The sequence below is a fragment of the Helianthus annuus genome, chromosome 10 (assembly GCF_002127325.2).
Source record: "Helianthus annuus cultivar XRQ/B chromosome 10, HanXRQr2.0-SUNRISE, whole genome shotgun sequence".
In the NCBI taxonomy this organism is placed as follows: domain Eukaryota; kingdom Viridiplantae; phylum Streptophyta; class Magnoliopsida; order Asterales; family Asteraceae; genus Helianthus; species Helianthus annuus.
In genome coordinates this window covers 160,089,810-160,099,609 of record NC_035442.2, presented here as the reverse complement: position 1 = coordinate 160,099,609, position 9,800 = coordinate 160,089,810, and positions in this window count along the sequence as shown.

Below are 9,800 nucleotides of genomic sequence, written 5' to 3'. Positions count from 1 at the left end.
AGATTTGAATATGAGGCAGCGACGTTGGATGGAAACTCTGAACGATTATGACTGTGAAATAAGATACCATCCAGGCAAGGCCAACGTAGTCGCAGATGCCTTGAGCAGAAAAGAAAAAGTGAAACCAATAAGGATTAATGCCAAGAGCATTGAAACCAAGAACAGTCTGAATGAACGATTGTTAGCTGCACAGAAGGAAGCTGTGTCAGAAGCTAACTATCCTAACGAAAAGCTAGGAGTAACTGAAGAACAGTTATCCTATGGCAAAGACAGAATTCTGAGATTAAATGGAAGGATATGGGTTCCTGTTTATGGAGGTCTTTGGGACGTTATCCTTCAGGAAGCCCACAGTTCCCGATATTCCGTTCATCCTGGAGCGGACAAGATGTACCAGGATTTGAAGGAAAACTTTTGGTGGATAGGCTTGAAGAAGTCTATAGCCACCTATGTAGCAAAGTGTTTGAATTGTGCGCAAGTAAAAGCTGAACATCAAAAGCCGTCAGGCTTGCTGCAACAGCCTGAACTTCCCGAGTGGAAGTGGGAAATGGTGACGATGGATTTCATCACCAAGTTGCCAAAGACAAGGAAGGGAAACAATACGATATGGGTAATAGTTGATAGACTGACTAAGTCAGCACATTTCCTACCCATTAAGGAGACTTATAGCTCCGATATGTTAGCCCAGTTGTTCGTAGATAAGAATGTATCCCTTCATGGCGTGCCTGTGTCTATTATCTCTGACAGAGATACCAGATACACGTCACACTTTTGGAAAAGTTTCCAACAATCTTTGGGCACGTGCTTAAACTTCAGTACGGCTTACCACCCTCAGACGGACAGACAGAGTGAGCGTACAATCCAAACGTTGGAAGACATGCTTCGTGCATGTGTGATTGATTTAGGTGGTAATTGGGATAACCACCTACCATTAGTCGAGTTCTCATATAACAACAGCTACCATACGAACATTAAAGCTGCTCCTTTCGAAGCCTTGTATGGTAGAAAGTGTAGAACACCCGTTTGTTGGGCAGAAGTTGGAGATGTCCAGATGACAGGACCTGATATAATTTTTGAAACGACGGACAAGGTTGTCCAGATTCGTGACCGTTTGAAAGCTGCCCGAGATAGGCAGAAAAGCTACGCAGATTTGAAGCGTAAACCTTTTAACTTCGAAGTAGGTGACAAGGTACTGCTTAAAGTATCACCCTGGAAGGGAGTGATGCGATTCGGAAAGAAAGGCAAATTGAGCCCGAGATACATTGGACCCTTCAAAGTAATCGAACGTGTCGGATCGTGTTGCCTATAAGTTAAGCTTACCGGAAAAGCTCAGTGGTATCCACAATGTGTTCCACATCTGCAATCTAAAGAAGTGTTTCGCTGATGAATCACTAGTTATACCGCATACAGATGTACACATCGATGAGAGCTTAAAATTTGTTGAAAAACCGGTGTCGATCGAGGATCGACAGGTTAAGAAGCTTCGAAGGAAGTATATACCGATTGTAAAGGAAAAATGGGATGCCCGTAGAGGTCCCGAGTACACGTGGGAGGTAGAGTCCACGATGAAAGAAAAGTACCCTCATTTGTTTCAATAAATCTCGAGGTCGAGATTTCTTTTAAGGGGGTGAGGATGTAACACCTAAAAAATTTGCGTCCTATAATGTATTGACACGTGTCATAAGCTTGGACGTGTTAAAGAATACTATAGAGGGACTAAAGTTGACAAACATAGAAAGTATCTGAATTCAAGGGTTCAAAACGTCAACAAGGGATAAATATACTTTACAGTAACCCTACATGATGCTCGTACCTTCAAACGAATGAATCATGGATCATACGGGACGAAATGTGGAAGAAAGTGAGAGATTACAAGCTACAGGGGATAAATGTGTCAACATGTTTAAGTTATACCTCTGAGTGACCCATTATCAAACCCGAGGCTTTGTAACGGTAAAATATGCTCACTAGAATGCACGATATAAATTTCATCACGTTTCGTTATAATATGAGAAGGTTATGACCAAATTCGTTTAAGAAGGGTTAAAAGCATCAAACATTGAAAGTTATGACTTTTCGGGTAGTAATAAACTAACCGAGGATTAATAAGTTGGGTAAAAGTCACGAGGCCCTTATACGTAAATAAGAAAGGCCCAAAATGCAAAGTTACCCCTCCGTAAATCCAAGAGCCAACTGCAATGATTGTAAAAGATTTGAAAAATATTACAGCAGGTCTCAGGCGGGCCGCGAAAAGGTTAGCAAGGGCTTTACGCGGGCCGCACTAGCAGTTGAAAGATATGGGTTCTGTCAGAAGGATTCAGACGGGCCGCGTAAAGGTTAGAGGACCCTTACGCGGGCCGCGTCAATGGCCCAGATACAGAAAATGCGGACAGAAGCACTGTTTGCTGTTTTAACCGACTTAGGAGCCATTATTATCAGCATGGGCGCCCCCTAAACGACCGCTAGGACTCAGGGACACTTGTTGGTGATCTAGGAACCATTGTAGACTTAGTTGTAATGATCCTAAGCATCCAAGTTCACTATAAAAGGCCATGAGATGCAACCATTGTAACCACACCTTCAATCTGCACTTCTGATCATTTCTGGAGCTCAAGTGTCTTCTCTAAGCATCTCTGGTTGATCATTAGACTTCAGTAAGTATGCTTAACCCTTCTTAGTTAAGTTTTTGCTTAGTTATAGCTTAGAAGTCAAACGGTCGTAATTAACGGTTGACTTAACGATTAGTCACTAATGGTCCAGTGATTAGTCGAATAAAAGGTAGTTATATCTTGGTAATTATGTGGGCATTAAACCCCTAAAAGGGCACCCTCTGATTCCCACTCTAACTAGTCCAAACGTCGGGTCAAAGTTGTTTAGAAAAAGTCAACAGAATGCTAATTTTCGATTTAATGCATAATTAACAATGTAGATGGCATGTAACCTGTTTTATCACTCATATAACTTGATAATAAGTATTATAACTGGTCTAAGCTTGTTTGATCCGACCATTTTCTGTTTTGACCCGGTTCGGAGCCGAAAGTCGCAAAACTTTGACCTTTGCTTTGACATCAGTTCTGACCCGATTTAGTATGTTTTAGATATGCCTTAGGACTCTCCTAGGACCAGGTTACATGATGGTTTAACCTCTGTGGCTGGTTCATTGTTTGTCCGAGTCATTTGCACATTTCCGTTGTATGCTTAAATGTTGACCATAATGCCCTCTTGATCTTAAAACAAGAATTTTGGATATGTGAAAGGATAGTAACCTGAGTTACTGATTTCTAAACATGTCCCTAAAATTTCATGTCAATCCGAGGTCCAGAATAGGAGTTATGCTAAATAGCGCAATTAAGAAAACTTTAATGATTAAACGGGGCAATTAGCATAAAGCCTATCTAAACCCAAATTTCGACACCAAACCAACTACGTCACGGTAATCCCCCACCGGGCCCACCGGTGAAACGTGTGGAAATCAGGGTGTGACACCCCAAATCATTAAAAACCTTATTTCCGTTAGACGTTTTACACGTGATAATTGGGTTTCTATAGAATTTGATCCGTTTGGTTTTTCTTTGAAGGACCTTCGCAATGGAAGAATTCTCTCCCGCCAAATAGCACTGGGAACTTATATCCATTCACCGCACCGCAACTGCCGCCTGCTGCCTGTTTCCTCACCACTACTTCCGCACCCTGGCATGACCGTCTCGGCCATCCATGAGCCCAAGTTTTAGATGTTTATTTTCCATGTAAAAAAGACCATAGGTCTAATTTTTGCAACTCTTGTCAACTTTCGAATAGCAAACGTTTGCCATTTTATGCTTCTAATACATACACTTTTGCACCATTTGACATTATCCACTGTGATTTGTGGACCTCACCAGTTCCGAGCAAAACTGGCTATAAATATTACATGGTTCTAATTGATAATTCTTCATACTTTGTTTGGGTTTATCCTTTAAATTTTAAATCTGAGACATTTCCCACATTTGTGAAATTTCACCCTCTTATCCACACACAATTTAACCGTCTTATCAAAACTTTTCAGTGTGATTTGGGAGGCGAATTCGATAACAATGCCTTTAAAACTTTTGCTCAACAACACGGTCTACTTTTTTGTTTCTCTTGTCCCCAAACCTCGTCCCAAAACGGTCGTGCAGAACGTATGATTCGTCGCTTAAACGACATCATACGTGCCCTCCTTATTCACGCCAACCTTCCTCCCTCCTTTTGGGTGGAAGCCCTTCACACTGCCACCTATCTCCAGAACATCCTACCTACAAAACGCTTAAACTTTTTTACCCCAACTTTTTCCCTTTACCTTCGCCACCCCACATATGACCACTTACGAGTGTTCGGGTGTGCATGCTACACAAACACGTCGACTACCCAACCCCACAAACTTCATACTCGGGCCATTCGTTACATCTTCCTTGGTTACCCACCGGACTTTCGTGGATACCGTTGCTTCGATCCCACCACGGGTAAGGTCCATATTTCTCGTCACGTTACATTCGACGAGTCTACCTTCCCATACACCATTCCCTCTTCAGCCACCTCTTACCACTTTCTAGACGACCAACTAACCCCGACCTTTACTTTTTCGCCCAACCCAATCATCCCCACCACACAACAGCCCGACCCCCACAACCACCTAAACCGACCCAGCCCATCACCTACTCTCGTCGACCCCGTCCGCAAACCCAGACCCCAACCTATGCGGCTGCCCATTCGCAGCCCATTCGTCCTTCGGCCCCACCCGGATTTCCGCCTTTACAGCCCACTTTATCCTCGGCCCAGCCAAATCCAGCCCAACCCATTGCCCCTCTATAACCAGCCCACACCGTCCCCTCATCCGTTCCCTCCCACCCACCTTCTCAGTCCACTAACGTCCACCCGATGACGACTCGGTCAAAAACCGGTTCGCTAAAACCCAAAACACCACTGAACCTTCACACGTCCACCATCTCACCTATACCCACTACCTATGCAAAAGCCTTCTCAGATCCTAATTGGACACACGCCATGCAGGCAGAGTTTAATGCATTGCAAGAAAATGAAACATGGGATTTGGTTCAACGTCCGACCGACAGACCCATCATTCGTCGTATGTGGCTTTTTCGCCAAAAGTATAAGTCGGACGGGTCCTTGGAACGATATAAGGCGCGTTTGGTGGTTAACGGTAAGTCTCAGACTGTTGGGATTGATTGTGAAGACACGTTTAGTCCGGTTGTCAAACCGGCTACTATACGTACGGTTTTATCCTTGGCCGTCTCGCGTTCTTGGCCAATCCATCAGGTGGATGTTAAGAATGCTTTTCTACATGGGAATTTGCAGGAGACGGTATTTATGCATCAGCCACCGGGTTTTGTGGACAGACGGTGTCCGAATTTTGTGTGTCGTCTGAAGAAGTCTTTATACGGCTTGAAACAGGCCCCTCGCGCTTGGTACACTCGTTTTGCTACTTACATTCTTTCACAGGGGTTTCGGAGCAGTGTATGCGATACTTCCTTGTTCATTTACAACAAGGGCCCTCACGTTGCGTATTTATTACTTTACGTGGACGACATTATTCTCACCGCATCCACGGATGCTCTTTTACAGGATATTATTACCTCACTCTCACGAGAGTTTGCCATGACTGACTTGGGACGGCTGCATCATTTTTTGGGCATTAAAGTAACACATCAAAACAACGGTTTGGTTCTCTCCCAGTCACAGTATGCAAAGGAAATTATTGACCGCGCTAACATGTCTTCGTATAAGCCCTGTGTTACCCCTGTGGACTTGTCGTGTAAGCTTAGCGCTACTGACGGGGCTCTTTTCCACGACCCAACTTTATATAGGAGCTTAGCCGGTGCTCTACAATATTTGACATTTACCAGGCCCGATATCTCATACGCAGTTCAACAATTATGTTTGTTCATGCATGAGCCGCGTGATCCGCATTTTAATTTTATGAAACGTATCATCCGTTACTTACAGGGCACGATTTCGTATGGGATTCGGATAATCAAATCGGCAGTACATTCTCTTGTAGCATACTCTGATGTAGATTGGGGTGGTTGTCCTGATTCACGCCGTTCCACCAGTGGTTATTGTGTCTTCTTGGGTGACAATCTTCTTTCGTGGTCTTCTAAACGTCAGCCCATTGTATATCGTTCGAGTGCTGAGGCTGAGTATCGCGGAGTAGCTAATGCGGTCGCTGAAGCTACATGGTTACATAACTTGCTTCTCGAGCTTCATGTTCCATTGCAGCGCGCATCGGTGGTCTATTGTGACAACGTCTCTGCCTTTTATCTCTCGAATAATCCCGTTCAACATCAACGCACGAAACATGTTGAGATTGATATACATTTTGTGCGTGAAAAGGTTCGTGTCGGGCATATACGGGTTCTTCATGTTCCGTCTTCATCTCAGTACGCCGACATCTTCACTAAAGGATTATCTTGAGAGTTGTTCCAGTCATTCCGCTCCAGCTTAACCGTCTGCTCCGCGCCCGATCAAACTGCGGGAGAATCTTAGCATTATAGTATATTTAGAATTGATTTGTATAGATTATGAGATAGAGTTTGTTTCCATACTTATCTTGTATTCATTCCCTATATAATGGGATTGTATTGAATTCTTAAGATCATCGATTAATAATACCATAGACCACTTTTACTTTGAAAACTCAACAACAAACAGAGGTGAGAGCCAGCACACCAAACTAAAAAGGCAATTGGAGACAACAAAATGTGATCTAGACAGATTCATACTTGTTATTGAAGACATTGTGAAATCACAAGAAACTGTTATCAAAGAAAATCTTGAAAGAAGTAGGATTATCCGCAAGATAAAATATAACAAACCAATATTTCAAGAATTGTGGGGTTTTGTTTCACACCAAGCCATGAAGATTGTCTTAGCTGAAGTTCATCAGTTGAGAGGCTTTGTGCTAACTCTGGCCAATTATGGTTGTCAGATGTGGTCATGTTTTGGGTTACCGTGTGCTTACGAACTTGCATTGTATGCCTGTGCAGGTACATATGTTCCACTATTTTCAGTTGATATTACATCATTTTAAATCTTTTAATATATTCTATATGCAATTTATTTGGATGTAAGGTAGGTTATTCCATTATATTGCATTGATCCTTTTTGGACAAGGCTTGATTTGTCCAAATAACCCGAAGACTCACCTGAAGCACGCCGTCAAGCGTCCTCGTATTATCATGATTCATGGAAAAGGGACCCACAAATGAAACATTAGCTATATGCTAATACAACTTCTTCTATTGATTTTCTTTAAAAACCATTTTATCTTCTAATACATGTTGATTTCTTCTAATATTGTATTATATAGATATAGATGTATTAGAGTATGTGAACACTATGGTAGCCAGCCTGCACCAAGCAGAGAAAAGTTAAGATTGAGTTTGACTTGACCCAAGGCTAAAGATTAACCGAGGTTTTAGGTTACAGTAGCGCCTCGACTTGTTATTTTCGTTTCATTAATACTCGATTCGAGAGAAATAGGTTCAGATCATACTAGAATGTAATTTGTTTCTGAATTTAGTAGAAGGGATATTTGTTACTTGTTATTTTTATAGTTTCTCCATAGTTTATACCATAATGCCCTCTTGATCTTAAAACAAGAATTTTGGATATGTGAAAGGATAGTAACCTGAGTTACTGATTTCTAAACATGTCCCTAAAATTTCATGTCAATCCGAGGTCCAGAATAGGAGTTATGCTAAATAGCGCAATTAAGAAAACTTTAATGATTAAACGGGGCAATTAGCATAAAGCCTATCTAAACCCAAATTTCGACACCAAACCAACTACGTCACGGTAATCCCCCACCGGGCCCACCGGTGAAACGTGTGGAAATCAGGGTGTGACACCCCAAATCATTAAAAACCTTATTTCCGTTAGACGTTTTACACGTGATAATTGGGTTTCTATAGAATTTGATCCGTTTGGTTTTTCTTTGAAGGACCTTCGCAATGGAAGAATTCTCTCCCGCCAAATAGCACTGGGAACTTATATCCATTCACCGCACCGCAACTGCCGCCTGCTGCCTGTTTCCTCACCACTACTTCCGCACCCTGGCATGACCGTCTCGGCCATCCATGAGCCCAAGTTTTAGATGTTTATTTTCCATGTAAAAAAGACCATAGGTCTAATTTTTGCAACTCTTGTCAACTTTCGAATAGCAAACGTTTGCCATTTTATGCTTCTAATACATACACTTTTGCACCATTTGACATTATCCACTGTGATTTGTGGACCTCACCAGTTCCGAGCAAAACTGGCTATAAATATTACATGGTTCTAATTGATAATTCTTCATACTTTGTTTGGGTTTATCCTTTAAATTTTAAATCTGAGACATTTCCCACATTTGTGAAATTTCACCCTCTTATCCACACACAATTTAACCGTCTTATCAAAACTTTTCAGTGTGATTTGGGAGGCGAATTCGATAACAATGCCTTTAAAACTTTTGCTCAACAACACGGTCTACTTTTTTGTTTCTCTTGTCCCCAAACCTCGTCCCAAAACGGTCGTGCAGAACGTATGATTCGTCGCTTAAACGACATCATACGTGCCCTCCTTATTCACGCCAACCTTCCTCCCTCCTTTTGGGTGGAAGCCCTTCACACTGCCACCTATCTCCAGAACATCCTACCTACAAAACGCTTAAACTTTTTTACCCCAACTTTTTCCCTTTACCTTCGCCACCCCACATATGACCACTTACGAGTGTTCGGGTGTGCATGCTACACAAACACGTCGACTACCCAACCCCACAAACTTCATACTCGGGCCATTCGTTACATCTTCCTTGGTTACCCACCGGACTTTCGTGGATACCGTTGCTTCGATCCCACCACGGGTAAGGTCCATATTTCTCGTCACGTTACATTCGACGAGTCTACCTTCCCATACACCATTCCCTCTTCAGCCACCTCTTACCACTTTCTAGACGACCAACTAACCCCGGCCTTTACTTTTTCGCCCAACCCAATCATCCCCACCACACAACAGCCCGACCCCCCACAACCACCTAAACCGACCCAGCCCATCACCTACTCTCGTCGACCCCGTCCGCAAACCCAGACCCCAACCTATGCGGCTGCCCATTCGCAGCCCATTCGTCCTTCGGCCCCACCCGGATTTCCGCCTTTACAGCCCACTTTATCCTCGGCCCAGCCAAATCCAGCCCAACCCATTGCCCCTCTATAACCAGCCCACACCGTCCCCTCATCCGTTCCCTCCCACCCACCTTCTCAGTCCACTAACGTCCACCCGATGACGACTCGGTCAAAAACCGGTTCGCTAAAACCCAAAACACCACTGAACCTTCACACGTCCACCATCTCACCTATACCCACTACCTATGCAAAAGCCTTCTCAGATCCTAATTGGACACACGCCATGCAGGCAGAGTTTAATGCATTGCAAGAAAATGAAACATGGGATTTGGTTCAACGTCCGACCGACAGACCCATCATTCGTCGTATGTGGCTTTTTCGCCAAAAGTATAAGTCGGACGGGTCCTTGGAACGATATAAGGCGCGTTTGGTGGTTAACGGTAAGTCTCAGACTGTTGGGATTGATTGTGAAGACACGTTTAGTCCGGTTGTCAAACCGGCTACTATACGTACGGTTTTATCCTTGGCCGTCTCGCGTTCTTGGCCAATCCATCAGGTGGATGTTAAGAATGCTTTTCTACATGGGAATTTGCAGGAGACGGTATTTATGCATCAGCCACCGGGTTTTGTGGACAGACGGTGTCCGAATTTTGTGTGTCGTCT